Source organism: Cricetulus griseus, unplaced genomic scaffold, assembly GCF_003668045.3.
Source record: "Cricetulus griseus strain 17A/GY unplaced genomic scaffold, alternate assembly CriGri-PICRH-1.0 unplaced_scaffold_1, whole genome shotgun sequence".
Lineage (NCBI taxonomy): Eukaryota > Metazoa > Chordata > Mammalia > Rodentia > Cricetidae > Cricetulus > Cricetulus griseus.
In genome coordinates, this window is record NW_023276808.1 from 7,246,166 (window position 1) to 7,267,146 (window position 20,981).

A 20,981-nucleotide genomic window follows, 5' to 3' on the forward strand; every position below is an offset into this window, starting at 1 on the left:
GGAGAGCCTCCAAAGCATCAGAGAATCCCTGCCTCAAAAACCAAGACAAAAAATATATTACTTATATTAACACTTTATGAGATTCCTTAAAAGATATGCTCAGTAAACTAAAAGGGGTAATTAAGACTTCCAGAGATAGATTAAATAATAGATCATTAACTTTATATTTTTCAAATGCTCTAAAAATGAAACAACATTATTGGCATATATTAGATTAAAAAGAAACTGCTCAATTAAAGCAACCTATATTATTTAGAGATTCTTCGAACTCAGAATAAAAACCCACATAAGTGTTACTTCAGGGAAGAGGTTTTGCTTTTGTTTTCATGGGAGGGTGGGGGGAACCCAGTGACCATCGAAAATGATAAAGATTATTATATACAAAAAATAAAAGATTTCTTAAGACAGATGTTAGTTCATCAAACAGCATTGCCATTCAATCTTAAGTAATTAATGAGACTAACAGATGATTTCATTGGATTAAATATAACTTGCCAAAACTAGAAATCTGCAAAGGTATGTTGAAGGTTTTGTTTTGTCTTTCAAAAACATAATATTCTCCACTGGTCTCGTGGGGTTGTAGTATTGTGCCTGCTAGTCAAGAATATGTTTTTCACTGGGTTGTGTTTTTCTGGGACAGTTTTGGGGGTTGTAGTGGTACTGACTAAGATATTTTTACATGTCTAAAAGACATTTATTTACTATTCTCAATACAATCAGGATTCTGATTCACATATATGTTTGACCATTAATACCAAAAATATAGTAGAATGGCTTGGAATTTATGATGGTATGGATTATCTTTAGGCACATGAAAAAGCAGGAAAAATAAAAGTTTAACATGTACAAGTCATTGGAAGCAACGTTGTTAAAACAAGCTTCTCAAAAATATAACTAGTTTTTAAAAATTTCCTCACTAGCCTCTTTGTCCAATTCTAGGATAATCCACAGTGTTTTAACTATTCCCCAATTGTGTGAAATGAAAGCTGAATACTTCATGTAATTTATCATCGGGCCTTAGGTGTGCCCCAGCAAAAATTTCATAGTCTAATAAATTCTGGTGTGAAAATCAACTTAAAATTTAGTCTTTCTCATTAGGATGGATTCATTATTCACTCACACAAAAGGACATATCATAGTTCCCCATGAACCTTAATGCATAGTACCTATGCTAGAATGTAATTGCCCCCCCCATGAGCTCATAGGGAATGGCACTGTTATGAGATTGGTTTGTTTCTGTAGGTCTGGACTTATTGAAGCAAGTGTATCACTGGGGGGTGCATACTGAGAACTTATATATGCTGAAGTCATCAACAGTGTCCCAGACCACTTCCCATTGCCAGTGGTCAAGATGTGTAATGCCCAGCTCCTTCTATACAACCATCTCTACCTGCATTCTACCATGTTGCAACATGAAGATACTTAATAAAACCTATAAAAATGTAAGCCACCAAATTAAATGTTTTTCATTTAAAAATTAGGCATAACCAGAGGGTAGTAGTGCATGCCTTTAATCGAAGCACCCAGGATACAGAGGCAGGTGGATCTCTGTGAGTTTGAGACTAGCCTTGTCTACAAGAGCTAGTTGCAGGACAGCCTCCAAAATCAAAGGGAAAAAACATGTTTTAAAAATTAAAAGAAAATATTTGCCATGTACATGGCGTCTCTTCACAGCTAAAGAAACAAAACCTTGGTCAATACATGATTCATTACCCTTTAGAGAGGAGATTGGAGAAACGCTGACAAATTTCCATTATACAATATCACATTATACATAGGCTTGTGAACTTGCTAATCATGTGTTATTAATAGAAAACCTATTATTCAATTATAGACATTCTTCATTTTTTATGGGACTCCTAACAGTGGGAGCAGGAGTTTTTTTTTCTTTTCTTTTTTTATTTGAATTAGCATCAAGGTTGTTTTATATGTCAATCCCATTTCCCTCTCTCTCCCTTCCTTTCCTACAACCTCCCCCCTCCAACTAAAACCCTATCTATCATAGGGTCCTTTCTGCTCCTCCTGGAGGGTGAAGCCTTCCATAGGGTGTCATCAGAGACTATCGTGTCCTTTGTGATAGCGCCTTGGCTCACCCCCATGTATCTTGGCTCAGGGAGTATCCCTCTATGTGAAATGGGTTCCCAAAGTCTACACCTATACTAGGGACAAGTACTGAATTACTACAGGAGGTCCCGTAGATTTCTGAGGTTTCCTGGATGAAACCCATGTTCCTGGGTGTCTGGATCAGTCCCATGCTGGTATCTCAGCTATCAATCTGGGGGCAAAGAGGTCCCCGATGTTCAGGTCAGCTGTTTCTGTGTGTTTTACCAGTCTGGTCTGGACCTCTCTTCTCATCACTCTTCCTTCTCTGCAACTGGATTCCAGTTCAGTACAGTGATTAGTTGTGGGTGTCTTCTTCTACTTCCATCAGCTGCTGGATGAGGGCTTTTGGGTGGCATATAAGTCAGTCATCAATCTCAATATCAGGAGAGGCATTAAGGTAGCCTCTCCCTTGTTGTTTATATTGTTAGCTGGTGTCATCTTTGTAGATCTTCAGACATTTCCCTAGTGCCTGATTTCTCTTTCATGTAACATACAATAACAGCTATTTAACTCATTAACCCCTGCCCAAACACCCTCAGAGTCTGGAACTCAGCCCCTTGGGCGCACTGGGCTCCCTTCTTGCCTCCTGCCTGGTCACGGTCCCTACCTGCCTCCACCACTGGGGTTGCACCCAATCCATCCATTAATTCAAACATTTATTTATTCATTTTTTCGTTCGTTTATTCATTCATGGACTCCCAGGCAGAAGCCCACAGGCACTTGGGCAAGCTCATGAATTAACTTCCCACCGCCACCACGCTCGAATCCTGGCCATTTCTAACCTGCAGCACTGACTGCTGCCTCCTGGCTGCGGCCTCCATTCAATTCAGTCTATCACTCAGCTCTGTCAGTCACTGATTCACTCGCTCATTTGCATGCAAAGCCAGCTGGGTCAGCAAACAATTCCTAGAGACTTTTCCCACTCCCCACAGAGAACTGGTTTGGGACTACATTTCCCAGCCTGCCCTGCTCTCCTGAGCCACCACTTTTGGCCGCCAACCTCTTGGATTCCGTCCCAGTATGTTAGAAGCCTTAGGACACTGTTACAATTCTTTCTTGTGATTTTGTTTCCTGGGATTGAAGACATGTGGAGGGAAGGGAGGGGAGGATAGTGTAATGAAGAAAGGGTGGCTGTGAATCTCCATCCCTGTGCTGTGTCTCCCACTTGAGCCTTTTATAATTCATTTTGATTTGGTCTGATTTAGATTGCTGCATCCTCAGAGAGGCTTTTGGTGTGTAGAAACTTTTCAGTTATATCCTGGAGGACAAGGGGAAGTTGCTATGGAGACTAGGAAAATATCAGGCTCTGCAATCTGAGCCAGGGGCCAGTGCTATTGAAATGCAAATCTCTGTAGAGGTTGTCAAGATTCTTTTCTTGTGTGGGAGCCTTGGTCAGGAACCACAATACTGTGACTTAAGCACAATCTAAACCTATGGGAGGTGCTCTTGTCACTCAAGGCTCACTAAGCAATCAAGCCCCCCTCCATGCAAACTGCCATTCAGTTTCCCTGTCTTGGGAAATACCTTTCTGCCCATTTAAATAATTAGACATAGGGGGAGGTCTCTCACTATCTTTGCTCTATGGGGCTAATTTGATCAGAGTATTGTGAGCAGCAAGCTGGGTATAGGAGCAAGCTTATAGTCAACTTAAACAATGTTGTTTTTTTTCATTTTTCTTTTTGGATTTTTGGAGAGAGGGTTTCTCTGTGTAGCTTTGGAGGCTATCCTGGCACTCACTCTGTTGACCAGCCTGACTTTGACCTCCCAGAGATCCGCCTGTCTCTGTCTGCTGGTATTAAAGGCAAGTGCCAAAAGCAACTAGAGAGCTTTCAATTCTGTTGAGATTTGATTGGAATATGAGCCAGAGTATAGTTCTGTTGGTACATGTGATAACCTGGACAGTGGCTGTTGTCCTCTGTGCTTCCCATGATGGATTTCCTGGGTAATGGGAGACTCTGCAGCCTGTCATGTGAGGATATATTTCTTGCAGTGTCACTGTCAAATGTTCACATGTGGGAACTGCTTTTTTTTGCAGTGGGTAGCAGATTAGAAAACTGAAAGTCTGGTTTATAGTAGTTCTCAATATTGCATTCCATTTTCAGGTTTGTATTATAAATATTTCAAATACTTTAGGAACTTGAACAAAAATGGTGATGTGGATTATCTTTCATGAATAGATGATTAAACCGCTTGCAACTAACCACAATGATGTCATTCAGTGAAGTTTAGTTCTAGGGGAGAAAAGGAGTTTCTGATAGGTAGAGATTTCTCAAATGTGCAGAGTGCTGACCGGGTAGATTGGGAAGATTCCATGTTATGTGCCATAGGCCATTAAAATATATTTAATACATTTTTCTTTTTCTTTGCTGTTTTTGTTTTGGGGAGTATTTTTTTATTTAAATTAGAAAAAAAGCTTGTTTTACATGTCAATCACAGTTGGCCCATCTTTGTGTTTCTAAGCTGAGTGTTGGTTTATGTGTAATGGGTTCCCAGAGTAAATTCACATACGAGTGATAAATACTAATCTACTACCAAAGGCTCCGTAGATCGCCCAGGTCTCATAACTGACACCCATTCTAGGGGTGTCAATCCTATGCTGGTTTCCCATCTACAAGTCTGGGGACCATGAGCCCTCCCTTGTTCAGATCAGCTGTTTCTGTGTGTTTGTCCAGCTTGGTCTTGATGCACTTGCTTATCACTCCTCCCTATCTGAAACTAGATTCCAGGAGTTCATCTCAGTGTTTACCTGTGTGCATCAGCTACTGGATGAACACTCTAGGGTGGCATATAAGGCAGTCATCAATCTCATTTTTGGGGAAGGGCATTTAAGGTAACTATTCAACTATTGCTTAGATTGCTACTTTGTGTCATCCTTGTAGATCTCTAGATATTTCCCTAGTGCCAGATTTATCTTGAATCATATAATGGCTCTGTCTATTAAGGTATCTCTTTCCTTGCTCTCCTCTATTCTTCCCCTGACTACATCTTCCTTTTTCTCCTATCCTCTTCTCCCCTTCTCTTCTGCTAACTCCCTCTCTTCTCTCTCCATGCTCCCACTTAGCTCAGGAGATTGTATACATTTCCAATTATCTGGGTGACTTGTATACCTATCTTAGGATTTCCCTTGTTTCCCCTCTTCCCTGATGGTTTTGATTGTAGGCTGGTAATCTTTTGTTCCATGTAGAATCCCATATATATATGAATACATATGGTGTTTGTCTTTTCATCACTGGGTTACCTCACTCAGAATGCTTTCTTCTAATTCCTTCCTTTTGCCTGTGAATTGTAGTATTCCCCTGTCTTTTTTTCCACTGAGTAGCACGACATTGTGCAAATGTACCATATTTTCTCTATCCATTATTTAGTTTAGTGGCATCTAGGATGCTTCCAGTTTCAGTCTATTAAAAATAATGATGCTATGAACACAGTTGAACAGATGTTTTTGTCGTATGAATGTTCATATTTGGCTATATGCCTATGGGTGGAATTGCTGGATCTTGTGGTAGACTGATTCAAATTTTCCTGAGGAACCACTGTACTTATTTTCAAAGTGGCAGTACAAGTTTTCACTTCCACCAGCAGTGAAGGAATGTTCTCCTTTCTTCAATCCTCACCAGTATAAACTGTCATTGGTGTTTTGGATTTTCGCTATTCTTACAAGAGCATTATGCTACCTCATTGTTGTTTTGATTTGCATTTCCCTGATTGCTAAGTATAATGAGCACTTTCTTATGTGTTTTAGCAATTTTAGATTCCTCTATTGAGAAGTCTCTATTTAATTTGTTATCCCACTTTTTAATTGGATTATTTGGTGTTTTTGTGATGAGGTTTTGTGTTCTTTGTATATTTTGGAAATCAGCCTTCTGTCAAATGTAGGGTTGATGAACTTATTTTCCCATTCTGTGGGGCTGCCTTTTTGTCTTGTTGCCTGTGTCATTTGCCTTACAGAAACTTCTCAATTTCAGGATATCTCATTTAGTAACTGTGGATCTCAGTGTTAGTGCTACTGTTGTTATGTTCAGGAAGTAATCTACTGTAGAAATTTTATGAGGGTACCTCCTACTTACTCGTCTACGTGGTTCAGTGTGGCTGGATTTATGTTGAAGTCTTAGATCCATTAGCTATCCTTTGGATATTTTTGTTTGTTTTGTTTTGTGTTGCTTTTTTGTTTTGTTTTTTGAGACAGGGTTTCTCTGTATTGCTTTGAAGCCTTTCCTATACTCTAGTCTGGCTTTGAACTCACAGGTATCCCACTGCCACTGCCTCCTTAGTGCTGAGATTAAAGTGGCACACAACTAATGCCCAGCTTTCTGATCCATTTTGACTTAAGTTTTGTGCATGTTGATAGTTATGTATATGTATGCAGTCTTTTACATGCCAGCATCCAGTTGTACCAGTACTATTTGCTGAAGATGCTTTCTCACATTCATTGTGTAATTTTGTCTTCATTATCCAACATCAGAAATTCATAGGTATGTGGGTCCATATCATGGTGTTCAATTTGATTCCACTGGGCTATCTGTGTTTTTTCTCAATTTTTAGTGTAAATTAGAAACAATATTGATTTTCATGTCAATCCCAGTTCCCTCTCCATCCCCTCCTCCCCTGCCAGCTCTGTCTTTTAAATTGACATTCTATGTTGTTTTGTGATTGAGTATCGGTGGGGTTGTATTTACCTGAAAGAAAATTAATCATAACGAGCTCCTGATCTATTGCAAGAGATCAACTCCACTTCTTGTGAGAGGTCTAGAGCACGGTGCTTCTGTGTTGGAAGGAATGTCAGTAGCTCGAGTGTTAGAAACAACAGTTCAAGGGTCATTTTGTGGTAATTTTGTGAAAGTTGTGAAGTCTAGGTTTATTTAATTTTTATACACATAGCGTTATAGGGAGATGGGTTACATTGGTCAAGATTACCCATTTACTTTCCTATGTTTTCTTTGTTCTTTTGATTAAAAGTTGACAATATTTTTCCTTCATTATTTCTTAGCTTTTCTCACCAACCCTTTCACTCTTTCCAAAATATTTCATATATTTTTGATTGTTGTACCTTTTGACAATTTAGGCTTCATATAATGAGAATCTGTATACTGATTTCTGTAATGTATAATGGTAACCTGTTATATTCATTTACTTAAAAATGTTGGACCTTCACCAATTTGTCTTCATAAAATTTCTTATGTTTTCAGACCCTGAAGGTTTAAAATGTTTTTGGGGGAAGTTGCTATGGAGAGACAGGATTAGATTTTTTCATCTTTAACTTAGATGCTTTGCTCTTCCCTTTTTCTGGAATACTGGCATATATGTGATTTCCACTTTTTGCTGTCTTCATGTTTGAGTCTTTGCTGTGCAAGTGTTGGATATGAATAATACACTGGTATTGGATTTTTAAAACCTTATCATATATTATTTTCTCTGTCTCCTAAAGAGTCTCAGGTATCAACAGGACAAAACCTGGGATCAACTGAGAGACTACCATTTGAGTGTGTTCTTAGATCAGAATGTCTGATTTCTGCCTGGAAAATATTGTGTTTACTGATGCTTTATGCGGGAAGAAGACTTCTGCTGAGGTGGCAATGTCTCTAAGCAAGTGGGTCTGGGGTTGTTAAGAGAGGCAGCTGAGCACAAGATAGTGGCAAAGCAAAAGAGAAAATCAAGTCACAATCATTACACATGTTTTCCCTTCAGTGACTGACTTGAGTTTCTACAATTCCTACAATGATAGACACTGGCCTAGGAGTAACAACCAAATCTGTTCATTACAGTATAGCCTTTATTTAGATAATTTTATCACAACAAAAGAGAAGAATGTTGGTAGTCTGAATGTAATTGGACAAATAAGCTCATGGGGAATGACACTCTCTGGAGCTCTGACTCTGTTGCTATTGGTATATTTCTGAGTGTGTTGTGTGTGTGTGTGTGTGTGTGTGTGTGTGTGTGTGTGTGTGTGTGTGTGAGTATGAGTCATTGAGAAAAGTCTTATTATCATATTCACTATGTAGTCCAAATTGGCTTGAATTCATGGAGATCTGCCTTTCTTGCTAACATACACAGTTATATTCATATCTAAAAATACTTTGACATTCACCACTGGCAGACATCACAAATAACTATAAGATATATGGCCCTTTACCTGGGTCGTCTTGTGAGATTAAGCTGAACCACTTCAATCTATTTCACAAATGATTTCATGATGAGTCAATTATATTCAGAGTTAGAATTTTATGTTGAGACAGCATATCTATCCACATTTTTGGCTGTCCTTGAACTCAGAATGCAGATGAGTTTGGTCCCGAATTCACAGAAATTTGCTTGTTTCTCCTGCCCAGGTTTTGGAATATAGGGTGTGTGCCAAAACATCCTATTATGATTTTATGGTTTATTTATTTACATCTGTTTATATTTATGTGATTTTTATGTGTGGAAATTGGGCATGTGTGTCATGGTTTCTGTATAAATATCAGAGAACATTTAGGGTGTTTGTCTTTTACAGTTATCATTTTTGAGACAGGGTCTCTAGGTTTCCATGTGACATAAATAGACTTTTCAAGATTTCCTCTGTCAGTGTGGTGGGTCCTCCCTGTATCTGGGTGGAGGAGTACAGCCACATTCCCTGTCTTGTGATTTTACATGTGGCCCATGTAAATTATCTGACCTAGGGTGAGGTGTCCCACAAACTTTGCTCTGTGGACTTAAAATGATCAGAGCATTGGGAGCAGGGAGCTGGGTGTAGAAGCAAGCTTCTAGTCAACTTCAACATTCTTGATAAATACATGGAAAGCAGGTTGCCTAACTCAGAGTGGCCTAGGTTTTCCAATATCTTCTTTATATTCAAAACTTTGTATTTAACATTTACATGTAATCTCCATCTTAATTTTGTGCAGGATGAAATTCTAGATTTTTTTTTGTGAGATGACCATAGTTTTGGAAGGTGGTCAATAAGATACCAGGTGACGATTATTTAAAAATAAAACACAGTTGAGTTAAGAACTCACCGCTTCAAGCAAGGCCTTCATTTAAGCCCTTAATAAGGGAGAACCTAGTAACAGCCTGGGATCTAGGGATTGGGAGCTTTCATTGAGGCCTGATATACTGACAATAAAATTGAACTCCCTCTCTGAAACCTGCAATATGTCTGGGGGAATGTGTAATGGTTTGGGGCCATGAACATTTAGAAGGGTTTTGTCTGTCCTAAGGATAATGTGTCTTTAGTCAGTCATGTTCTTCAGATACTCTGTTTCCCTAGTGTGGCATTGTTTGCTAAACTCCTCCTGAATTTCTTCCATTATAATAGTTTTTGATGGCTTCTTTTTATTCTCCCATTTTCTATTCTCCCACCCAATTTAAGTAGTATACAAGATACTATTTTTCTTATGAAGCTTAGTTAGTGTGGGACATATACTCTGCAATTCCTCCCCAACCTAGCATTTATATTTTTCTACCATCTATTTGTCCTGTTTTTCATATCCCCATGACCTTCAACTTCGGACCCTATCAATAAAGAGTGGCCTGTTGTTTCAAGGCAGTGGTTGACATTAGTAGTTATTTTAGGAATATTCTTGCTGGAAGAAGTTATTTTGAGAGCTGGAGAGATGGCTCAGCGGTTAAGAGCACTGACTCTTTCTTCCAGAGGTCCTGAGTTCAATTCCCAGCAACCACACGGTGGCTCCCAACCACCTTGAATGAGATCTGGTGCCCTCTGCTGGCATACAGGCAGAAGACTGTATACATAATAAATAAATAAAATTGTTTTTTTAAAAGAAGTCATTTTGAGAATATCATTGCCAAAAAATTCCTTCCTATGGGATTGTATTTTACTTAACTGCTACTATCCCCTCATAAGGATGGGTGTTTTTGATGTTTTTGGTGTTCATCTTTAAAGCAATTGTATGAGAAATTTTAATGTGCTCTAATACAAGTCTCTAAGCCACTGGAGCACTAGGCCATAAAGCTTCTTTCAAGTTTTCAAAATAATTTTTGTGATTATAAATGCATCATACTCACCTCGTCTATTGTTCCCCTAACCCTGTTTTACCCCCATTGCTTTCAAATCTGTGGCCTGTTTTTCTTTATCCCAGTTACACAGTAACAACAGTTACTGTGTGAATGTGACCTGTGTTTGGTTGCAGAGATTCCCACCTCTGTGACAATGATTTTGCCTCACAGGACCTTGGTTGTGTAATGGACTGTGCACACAAAGACCCAATGTTTGGATGAGGAACAGGATATGCTCTATGAGAGGGGAAGAATGTCTAGTAAAACACAATCTTTCTAGACTAGGCCTCTCTCTACTGGGCTGAAAGTGCAGAGTTGGAAGGTCTGTCCTGTCTGAGTCATTTCATCTCTGATCATCCAGTAAGGAAGTTGCTAATATGAGTCACAGATGGGTGGCCATATGCATGTGGGGTTCTGGGGAGCGTTAGTGGTCAGCATAACTAGTGGCAGGTATTTTGTGGGTTCTTTCTGTGTTTCTCTTCTGTCTTTGCTGAAATGAGTTGTAAGGAAGATCACAAACTGTACAATGGTAAGTGTATGATATTCAGAGCAGTTCTCTTCAGCTATCATTTAATTAATTAACTAATTAATTAATTAATTTATAGTGTTATTGTGTGTCTGTTTGTTTCATTTTCAAGACAGGGTTATTCTGTCTTGTAGAATAGGCTGGTCTTGACCTCTCAGAAATCTTGCTGCCCTTGACTGCCATGTGCTGGGATTAAAGGCATGTACTAACACCACCACCCAGTGAGGTTTCAATTCTGTTGGATTCAGATGGATTCAGATGAACCATGAACCAGACTGATGTTTTGTTGATTCATGTAGTGACCTGGGCAACAGCCATTGTCCTCTGTGCCTCCCAGTATGGATTTGCTGGGTAATGGGAAACACTGCAGCCCTGGCATGGGAGGATATAATAATCACAGTATCATTGTCCAGTGCTCACATATAGGCATTGCTTTTGTTTGAAGTTGGAGGACAGATTATTAAACTTAAGTTCTGTTTTGTGGAACTTCTGATTCTTGCATTCCATTTTCAGGTTTGTCTGATAAATAAAGCAAATAGATTAAGAACTTGTAGAAAAATAGTGAAGTGGGTCATCTTTCACCAATACATGGTTAGAATACCTGTAACTTGTTGCTACAACTAAGAACAGTGATGAACTCAGTGAAGTTTAGTTATAGGGGAGAGAAGGAGTTCCTTATGTCCCTTATTTTAAATAATTAAAGGTTTTTAAATGGGAAAACTGGTCATTAATCTTGATCACCTGAGGTGATAAGATCCACCTTTAGGTGCTTGGTAGCAGTGTATACTTTAAGACCGGAATTCAGGAGGAAGATGTAGACGACTTTCTAAGATTCATACAAGTCTAGACTATAGAATGATTTCCAGGGCCTCCCACATAAACCATTTTTTGAAAACACACACACAAAACAATAACAACAGCAACAAAAATAAATAATCAGAGAATGTGATCCACTTGTAACCTGGATCTCACTTTCTGACAGGAGCCAACATATATAAACAATATTGAAGAAGGAAGCTCTCTCTCTTTGCATGCTTGTTCTAGTTCTTACTACCAAATTCAATCCTTTATCTAGCATTAGAGCCAAATTTTGGAAATTTTGTGTATAAGGAGACAGGCTGACATGTCCAGCCTCATGGACTGAACAATTACTGAATTCTTCACTTGATTTAGCTAAAGACTCAAAAACAATCTATTAGATTCTTCAAATTTCCATGGTTGGACTTTGGGGACCACAGCTTGTGAGACATTCTAATGAATCTACTATATAGATACATGGAGACATGTAATCTATACCATTCATGTAGAAAAACTTAAATAATGCAGCTGTGGTTTTTTTTTCACCTGCACCTGAAGGTAGATGTGCTAACAATCAGGCTCATTAACACATTCTTCCTAGCTTATAGACATCTAAAGATTCAAATTTCCATGAATACTACTCTTTCTATTATTCATTAACATAGAGTTTGCTCTGAATTTCAGGAATAAACTGAAAGCAATGGAGCCATCTTCTACCCTACTGAAGGGGGAGGAACTTTTTGTTGTTGTTATTTGAGATCTGGTTCTTTCTTTACTTTCCTGGTTGTGTAAAATCCCTGTGACAACCAGGAAGAAAGTATCTTCAGTTCATCAGACCTCATCGTGAAACCACAGAACACACATCTCCCTTTGTGTCCTTAAATCTCTCTAATTTTTAATATTCTTGGAACTCTTCTACCTATGGGACATGGAACCACTCTACCCACCCACCTACTGTTGTAGGCTGTACAAGCTTGATAGTCATATTAATTTTATGGTGAAAGCTTGATTCTAGCCATTGCCTTCCATATACCCAAAGAGTCTGAAATCTTATGGTGGAGTTGCCATGCAAGCTAATTTCCCACATCTCTCTAGAAAACTGCTGCATCTCAGAAAGCAAAATAATGACAATGACACTTCCCACAGAAATACTCATCAACACTACACAGAGTACTTAAACAATTCCCCAGAACAATACTCATTATTTTTTGTGTCTAAATTTCCCATCTTCTCTCTGGGATACTGGAAAGACATGCAGGGTTGCTGAATCCATTAAACATGAGCTTTTTCTTTTTTTCATTTAAATGAATTTATTTCTTCTAACTTTGCTCTGTTTTCATTTGTGTTTTTGTACAGTTATGAGAACAGTTTTTAACTTGTGGTGGATTATCGTCTAGCTTAATTACGGAATAGGAAATTGTTGAATGCAATACCCCAGAAAACATACATTCAGAGCTTACAAGGGCTACCTCAGAGTTGTTTTGATTTGCATTTCCCTGATTGCTAAGTATATTGAGCACTTTCTTAAGTGTCTTTCAGGCATTTTAGATACCTCTATTGAGAAGTCTCTATTTTATTCTGTATCCCACTTTTTAATTGGATTTTTGGTGTTTCGGTGATGAGGTTTTGAGCTCTTTGCATATTTTGGAAATCAGGCCTCTGTCAGATGTAGGCTTGATGAATATATTTTCCCATTCTGTGGTGCTGTTTTTCTGTCTTGTTTCCTATGTCCTTTTCCTTACAGGAATGTCTCATTTTCAGAGTCCCATTTATTAATTCTGGATCCCAGTCTTAGTGCTACAGTTCAGGAAGCCTGTTACTGTTCAGATTCTATGAGGGTACCTCCTATATTCTCTTCTAAGATGTCCAGTGTGCCTGGATTTATGTTGAGGTCTTTGGTCGATTGGGACTGAAGTTTTGTGCATGTGCTAGTCATTTACTAGCCAGCACCCAATTATGCCAGCACTATTTGGTGAAGATGCTTTCTTTTATATAGTGTATAATTTTAGCTTCATTTTTGAACATCAGGTGTTCGTAGATATGTGGGCCCACATTATGGTTTTAATTTGATTCCATTGGTCTACCTGTCTTTTAAATTATTTTTGTGATGTTCTTTGGTTGAGCATCAGTGGGGTGACAAGGCACAAGAGAAAATCAAGAAACAATATTTCCACATGCTTTTCCTTCAGTGCCTAACTTGAGTTTCTCCCCTAAGCTCTCAAAATGATAGACACTGGCCTAAGGGTAACAACAAAATCAGTGCATTACCAAAGTAGCTTTGACTTAGATAATTTAATCACAACATCACTATTTCATTTAACATTTCCCAGAATTCTTTAAGGCATTAATTAATTTCAACTTTCAGGACTTCTCTCATCTTTATAAATATGGTCTTAATTGTGTTTCAGCTGTGCTGGAATATTGATGATTTGCTGTAGTACAATAGCTGGAATGTGGTAGTGACTTATTGTTCTTGATGTTCTTGGTTATGTTTTTATGCTGATGTCCAGTTATCTTGCTTTGAGGTGATTGCATGTCTAGGTGCTGATTTCTCAGTTTTTCTTTGTTGGAAGGTTGTTTTTTCCCTTGGCTTTTATTTACTCTCAGAGGGCCTGTGATTGAAAGGGCATGTCACCTCAATTTGGGGGCTGGAAATCTTGCTGTAGGTGTGGACTTTCTTCAAGCATAGAGTACATGCCAACATTTGAAGTTGTAAGAAGGGAAGGGAGGAGAGAACCTGGTGATAGTATTTAGGGTGCATGGAAAGACTAGGAGAGGTCTGTGGTCAGGTGGCCCATATGGACTTCTGGCAGATCTGTATCCTTTGAGCACAGGGTTTCCTCTAAAGTTGGAGGCTACAACATAGAGATGAGGAGGGAATTGGATTGTAAATCGTATTGGGGGTTATTTAAAGAATGTAGAAGATCCACGGGAGAGGAACCAATTTGTAAATTGTACAGTTGGTCGAGAAGGGTATCTTTGCCTCAGTTTGTCTACCTGTTCTTCTGTCTTGGGTGACCTGCCCTTGAGAAGAGGATGTTAATCCAATTTGTTCTTGGGGTTATGGATCTGAGGGTGGCAGCTAATGATATGTTGGAGGATTATGTCTGGGAATGTAGGTACTGTTGTAGCTTCAAGAGCTGCTGACCCACCTTACCTGTTATACTGGCTGGTGTGACATGTACATGAGAAAGGGGTGTCTCCCTGAGTTGGGGGCTGGAATACAGCTATATTTCTCTTAACCTGAATGGAAAAATACCCTGTGGCTGTGTAAGTTGGAAATCCTTAATTTGTTTCTTGATTATACAAAATGTGACAATCAAGCCACTGACTTGAGTATCAGAAGAGAATATGGAAATTTGTACTTTTGGGGCTATTACAGGGTATGAGGAGAAAATACTTGGCTTCCCCTACCTCCATTCCTTCCAGCTCTTTCCCCAGTATATTCATGACCAGGCTGGGAAACCCACAGAAATAGGTAACTTGACTGAACAAGGAGGAGTTCATTGACTCTAGACTGAGAGTTCAGAACCAGCATAGGACAGAACTAAGCCGTCCAAACATGGGAGTCAGTTAGGAGAGGTGGGCAGTCTATAGAGCCTCTAGTCATGAAACAGTATTTACCTCTAATTGACAAATGGACTTTGAGAGCCCATTCCCCATAGAGGGATACTCTCTCAGCCTAGACACACTGGGAATGGCCTAAGCCCTGGCACAAATGATAGGATGGACTTTCATGATCCCCATTGAAGGCCTCACATTTTATATTGAGCAGAAAAGGGTTGGGATATGGTTCAATGTTGGGTATGGGCAGATGGAAGGGGCACAGAACTGGGACTGCTGTATAAAGTAAAACATTTCTAAATTAAATTTAAAAAAACAGAAAATATAAAAGATCTTATTCATCAAAATGTAGAACCCTTAAGTTCAACAGGAGCAGAGGTTTGAAAGAATAATTTACCTTCAGCATTTTATTCTTGCCTCTCAGTGTCACCTACCTAACTATACGTTCTATCCCAGACTTTTCACCCAATGTCAGCTGTGATCACATCTTTATCTTAAAAGTTAAAAAAACAATGAAGATAGTGACTAAGTATCATAACCTGAAATTGAAAACACATGTAGTGATTATAAACAGGAGACTCTGACTTCATCCTTAAAGATAAACTAGAGCTGTGAAATTAATGTGAGATAAATTAGCTATAAAGGGTGTATTAGTTACATTTATAAGTTATTCAAATCTTGAATATGCATGTTATATGAAATTATGAAGAGTATATTGCAATTAAATATAAGCTGCACACTGGCTGATGGGGCAAGGCTCAAACACACGTGTCTATGACTTAGATACTTCTACAAGGGCATAACCACAAATAAATAAAAGAAACTAGGTGAAATAAACTGGAAAATATGTTACTATATATAACTAAAAGAGGGATGAACCTGAAAGGGTTTTGGTTTAACGATGGAATGTAAGGATTGCTCCTGGAGCAATGTGTGTAAACCTTCATGTTGTGGTGATGCCTAACCATAAAACTATATTTCTTGCTATTTAATTATTGTAAGTTTGACACTGCTATGAATAGTAATGCTAAGATTTTTGTAGATAGATGTCTACTAAAGGAGTTTCAACCCATGGTTTGAGAACCACTGGTTTGATCTGTTACTTTTGATCTGTTAGATTTACCCCTTTTAGTTAGCTAATATTAAAAAATTTTGTCAAATGGTTGAGTGTATGAAGGTAGTTGATCCCATTGTCTTCCTACAGATTAATTTGAATATGTAGTACCTATTTTGGGGGAAACAGCAAATTGACTCCCGAGGGCTGTCATCTTATCTACACACACACACACACACACACCTGCATCCACACAAATAAATAAATAAATAAATAGATTAATGTTTAAGTACTAAAATTAAGGGGTAGGAGTTACTTAGCTTTTATGTAAAGCAACTGAGTGTTTAATATTTAATTCAGTGTCTAACTTTAGAAATAGTATATGAACATGTAATGTTATTTAAAGCTATCAAACACTAACTATATCTATGTTAACCCGGAACAAATCCATGACATCCTGTGTCCTGTGGAAACAAAAACACAACTTCTCCAAAGCATTTTTGATTTTCATTTGACAAATATTTTGACATTTTTGAAGTTAAGTCATTCATAAATTATATAGACTCCTTTACTTCAACAGGCTCTCTTTCAATTACATTTACATCTGGACCTATTTTACTGTAAGCATTTTACCCTTTTTACTTCCAAAGAAAACTTTAGACTGCTAAGCTACACATGGATCTTCTGCATGCTATCCCAGCTGGCTAAGCCCACTTCTGAGTTTGTGAGGGGAAGTCTGAATCTCCCAGCCCAGTCAGAGTTAGGTCAACAAGAATTACATACAGCCTTCCTAGAGCTCTAGCATCCCCATGATTGTGCTGTGGCAGTCTTTGTAACTGAGGTTATCATTAGTACTTAGGATACTGTCTGTTCAAGGTCTCACCTGTAGGCAGACACTCACTAAGGAGATGAATTGTTTTTCAGGTTTCTCAGACCTTACATGGAAATATGGCCCCATGTTGGGGACCAAAGTTTTGCTTAATGTTTGACTCCTTTAGCTCTTTAGTGTTTTACCTTCTGGGCAGGGCACCTCCCAGGTACCAAATTGATACACAGATGCATGTTATTATTTATAAATGCCTGGCCTATAGTTGGCTTACTTCTAAGCCAATTTTTCTTAACATAAGTGATCCCATCTACCTTTTGCCTCTGGGCTTTTACCTTTCTCTATGTATATATAGTTTATTTTCCATCCTACTCTATAACTTGCTGTGTGGCTGGGTAGCTGGCCCTTACCAACCTCTTCTATTTTTCTTAAGACTTCTTCCTTGTTTCCAGATTTATCCTTCTATTAGTACTTTGTTCTTGTTAACACTCATTATTGGATAAACACCTCTTTATCAGAACATCAGATATAGACAGTTTCACAGAGTTAAACTAATACAGCATAAACAAATCTATACATATTTATTTCATTAAACAAATGGCCCATGGCACAAAAGTAACATATCTTAAAATAATGTTCCACAGAAACATACATTTACAATGTTGTCAGTATCATGCTTTCACTTTCATGCATGTATGTAATATTTTAGAATGCCATGACGTATGATGACTTGCATATCTACTTCACTTGGGAAGAGTGGACTTTGATGGATACTTCTCAGAAGAATCTGTACAAAGACGTGATGCTGGAGACCTACAAGAAGCTCAATGATATAGGTAACAATGTATTTTCCTTCATGATTTAAAATAATAGGACAACTGTCACTTGCTTATTGATGCTTTTCTTTAATTTTATTGAGAGAGACAAAAGAAGGTGGTAAATAAATTAGTCGAAGTTCTGAAGTTCACTGTAGACAGTAAATTAAATTTTGCACATTTTCGAAAATAAACGTACATTTTCTTTTACTACATTTTAGGATACAGTTGGAAAGACAATATTATTGAAGTTCATTGTGCAAGTTCTAAAAGACATGAAAGGTAATTTTCATTTATGAACTCATAAAAATGTGGCCTGAAGAAATGTGTTCTTAAGGTTGAAACAGAACCAACAATGTAATTAAGCAGAGCTAAAATTGCATTGATGACTGTTAAATTCTCACAAGATCATAAACTCAATTTCAGGTAGGTAAACTGCATTGGCAATACAATATTTTATGAAATAAGACAATGAAACAATGCCTCAAGAGAAATTATCACTTAATTCATTTCACCATGAGTGTTATGCTGTAGAAATGTAATTCCGTTTATTTCATACTACCTATATTAGTAAATGTAATGGTTGATGTGATAAGCATATCTCCAAGCCTTCCATTAAGCAAATGCTCCATAGAAAAGTTATTTCTACTCATGCAATTGCCGTTACTTTTCTAAGTTTAGTGACAGAGGCAATTATTGTCAAGAGTCAAGGGTCAGTTATTTCAGGGAGACCTAGTCTCTTTAGCATGTATCTATAAGGAAGAGGAAGTCAAACTGAATTAAATGAGGAAGCCTCTTGTTTGTAATCCTTACTTTACTAGGTGTATCATGTATTAGTCTGTATACAAGGCATGTGAGCAAAGGGATATGTAGAACATGGTAAACCTCTCTTGCAGAAGATTTAAAATTCATATAGTAGTGCCCATTTGAGCATACTTGTTGCAATTGATTCAAATGTACAATTAACTTCTTTCTAGCTTCATTGATAATACTCAAATGAGCTCACTCTGCAGAAAAGCCCTGTTTCTCTATGACTATGTAAATACTAGTGGTTTTTATACTTCATTATCAAATATAATCTGACTCATAGTGTAGAAAAATTTAAACATACAATAAGGTTGATAAAGTAATGAATTTTTCCAGTTCTCTTCAATATATGAAAAAATCTCCTGTAGAAAATGGTTCTGAAAATGAGAAACATATAATAAATTATTATACCTTCACAGGTATCTTCAAAGATGTGAAATACCCATTAAAGTAGGGGAAAACATGAGTGTAAACATGAGATAAGACTGTAAGATATTATTCCCCTTTACAATTGAAAAATTTGTAATAATAATTTATACAGATATCAAGATTCAAGATTGTATTGAATATGGTAAATCATGTACATACGCCAATTTTCCTTGCAGGCATGAAAGAAGGCAAACTGGAGAGAAGCCTTCTGCATACTCGCATTGTGATAAAGCCTTTGCAAATAACAGTCATCATCAAAGGCATAAGAGTACACACACTGGAGTGAAACCCTATGAATGTAACCAGTGTGGTAAAGCCTTTAAATATCACAGGTATCTTCTTATTCATAAAAGAACACATACTGGGGAGAAACCCTATGAATGTAATCAGTGTGGTAAAGCCTTTTCTCAGCACAGTACTCTTCAAATGCATAAAAGGAGACATACTGGAGAGAAACCTTATAAATGTAATCATTGTGGTAAAGTTTTTGCTCGCCAAGGTCATCTTCAAATGCATGAAAGAACACATACTGGAGAGAAACCCTACACATGTAATCAATGTGGTAAAGCCTTTGCTAGGAACAGTCAGCTTCAAATGCATAAAAGGACACACACTGGAGAGAAACCCTACGAATGTAATCAATGTGGTAAAGCCTTTGCTAGGCCCAGTCCACTTCAAATGCATAAAAGGACACATACTGGAGAGAAACCCTATGAATGTAATCAGTGTGGTAAAGCCTTTTCTCAGCATAGTACTCTCCAAAGGCATAAAAGAATACACACTGGAGAGAAACCTCATGAATGTAATCAGTGTGGTAAAGCCTTTGCTCGTTTCAGCCATCTTCAAACACATAAACGGACACATACTGGAGAGAAACCTTATGAATATAGCCAGTGTGGTAATGCCTTTACTGATCAAAGTGTTCTTCATAAGCATAAAAGAACACATACTGGAGAGAAACCCTATGAATGTAAACAGTGTGGTAAAGTCTTTGCTCACCACATTTCCCTTCAGAGGCATGAAGGAACACATAAAGGACAAACACCTTGTGAATGAAATCAATGTGGTAAAATCTTCACATTTAAAGTGCTCTTAAAGTAGACAAAAGAACACATACTAGAGAGAAACTATAAGAATGTTATCAATTCCGTAAAACCTTGGCTCCACACATTCATCTTCACATACATAAAAGAACACACAATGGGAAGATACTCTAAGAATGCAATCACTGTGTAAAGGCCATTGCATGTCAATGATTTCTTCAAACCCATAAAATAACACATACTGTAGACAAAGCATTTTAAAGTAATCAATGTGGTAAAGCTTTTGCACGGATCAGGAGTCTTTGAAATCATTACAAAATATTCAGCAGTGAAAATATAAATGTAATCAATTTGGTTTAATTTTGCATTTATGCAGGAGTAAAACTTTGTGGGCAATTAATCTTTTAAAGCCTTTGCATGTTAAAATCATTCTTGAGTACATGAAAAAGATACTGAGGGATTTTCATTATTAAGTGTTTGGTCAGATCTTTAGCCATCATACTTCTGATCAGATACACAACATTATTTATTTTGTAGAAGAAAATTGCCACTGTCAACAATCTGTGCAAGCATTATTATGTCTATTTTTATATTGTGGCTCCAGCACACTCATGGGAAAAGTACATTTATGAACTTATAAAGTCACATGTGTAGAGTAAGAGGGTCAGCCAAAGAAATACACCCCAATCCAGGAACCAGATCCAGTGAAATAAACAGACTTTGTCACTGAAACTTTAGTCAAAGAAACATACCCTGAAATAAGACACAAATCATTAAAAAGGGCCAATGAAAGAAATACAACTGGCCCTGTAACCAAAGGCAAAGAAACAAACTCTATCCCCATCCAGCTGAGGAAAAATCCAAACAATACTTGAGGTCAAACTCAACTAATCCCAAATCAGGTTTCCATTCAATCTCAAAGGGATTGAAGTTTTACCAATTAACAAGCTGAGAAATATTGTCATTAAAAACCTATGCCCCTAAGAAGACATATATAAACACTGTACTTCTTCAGTTGGAATAT

General features: G+C 37.7%; 1 pseudogene; it reads left to right on the forward strand.

Annotated features, from left to right (window-relative positions):
- LOC113838599 overlaps window positions 1–19,970 on the forward strand; it is a 64,644-nt pseudogene extending 44,674 nt beyond the window's left edge.
- The last annotated feature ends 1,011 nt before the right edge of the window (window positions 19,971–20,981 follow it).